A 1,748-nucleotide genomic window follows, 5' to 3' on the forward strand; every position below is an offset into this window, starting at 1 on the left:
AAGGCATCCCTTCTTCATCGACAACATTATCGAGTTCCTCCACCGAAACTATATTTTTATTCCATCACATCTTATGTGCTTTTTCTTGGAGCGTCGGTTTGTTTTTGTTTTTATTTTGTTTGAATAAAATGGATCCTAGCATTCACTTTATGGGAGAGATACACGCTCCGCTGTAGCATATGGACAAGTATGTCCTTGGTTTCTACTCATAGTATTCATGGCGAAGTTTCTCCTTCGTTAAATTGTTATATGGTTGGATTTGGAAAATGATACATGTAGTAATTGCTATAAATGTCTTGGGTAATGTGATACTTGACAATTGTTGTGCTCATGTTTAAGCTCTTGCATCATATGCTTTGCACCCATTAATGAAGAAATACATAGAGCATGCTAAAATTTGGTTTGCATATTTGGTTTCTCTAAGGTCTAGATAATTTCTAGTATTGAGTTTGAACAACAAGGAAGACGGTGTAGAGTCTTATAATGTTTGCAATATGTCTTTTATGTGAGTTTTTACTGTACGAGTTCATCCTTGTGTTTGTTTCAAATAAGCCTTGCTAGCCTAAACCTTGTATCGAGAGGAATACTTCTCATGCATCCAAAATACTTGAGCCAACCACTATGCCATTCGTGTCCACCATACCTACCTATACTACATGGTATTTTTCCGCCATTCCAAAGTAAATTGCTTGAGTGCTACCTTTAAAATTCCATCATTCACCTTTGCAATATATAGCTCATGGGACAAATAGCTTAAAAACTATTGTGGTATTGAATATGTAATTATGCACTTTATCTCTTATTAAGTTGCTTGTTGTGCGATAACCATGTTCAGCGAGGAACGCCATCAACTATTCATTGTTGAATTTCATGTGAGTTGCTATGCATGTTCGTCTTGTGAGAAGTAAGGGCGATCTACACTGAGTTGAATGGTTTGAGCATGCATATTGTGAGAGAAGAACATTGGGCCGCTAACTAAAGCCATGATTCATGGTGGAAGTTTCGATTTTGGACAAATATCCTCAAGTCTCTAATGAGAAAAGAATTAATTGTTGTCAAATGCTTAAAGCATTAAAAGAGGAGTCCATTATCTGTTGTCTATGTTGTCCCGGTATGGATGTCTAAGTTGAGAATAATCAAAAGCGAGAAATCCAAATGCGAGCTTTCTCCTTAGACCTTTGTACAGGCGGCATAGAGGTACCCCTTTGTGAAACTTGATTAAAGCATATGTATTGCGGTGATAATCCGAGGTAGTCCAAGCTAATTAGGACAAGGTGCGGGCACTATTGGTACACTATGCATGAGGCTTGCAACTTATAAGATATAATTTACATGATGCATATGCTTTATTACTACCGTTGACAAAATTGTTTCATGTTTTCAAAATCAAAGCTCTAGCACAAATATAGCAATCGATGATTTTCCTCTATGAGGACCTTTCTTTTACTTTCAATGTTGAGTCGAGTTCACCTATTTCTCTCCACCTCAAGAAGCAAACACTTGTGTGAGGCGTGCATTGATTCCTACATACTTGCTTATTGCACTTATTATATTACTCTATGTTGACAATATCCATGAGATATACATGTTACAAGTTGAAAGCAACCGCTGAAACTTAATCTTCTTTTGTGTTGCTTCAATACCTTTACTTTGAATTATTGCTTTATGAGTTAACTCTTATGCAAGACTTATTGATGCTTGTCTTGAAGTGCTATTCATGAAAAGTCTTTGCTTTATGATTCACTTGT

Source organism: Lolium rigidum, chromosome 6, assembly GCF_022539505.1.
Source record: "Lolium rigidum isolate FL_2022 chromosome 6, APGP_CSIRO_Lrig_0.1, whole genome shotgun sequence".
In the NCBI taxonomy this organism is placed as follows: Eukaryota; Viridiplantae; Streptophyta; class Magnoliopsida; order Poales; family Poaceae; genus Lolium; species Lolium rigidum.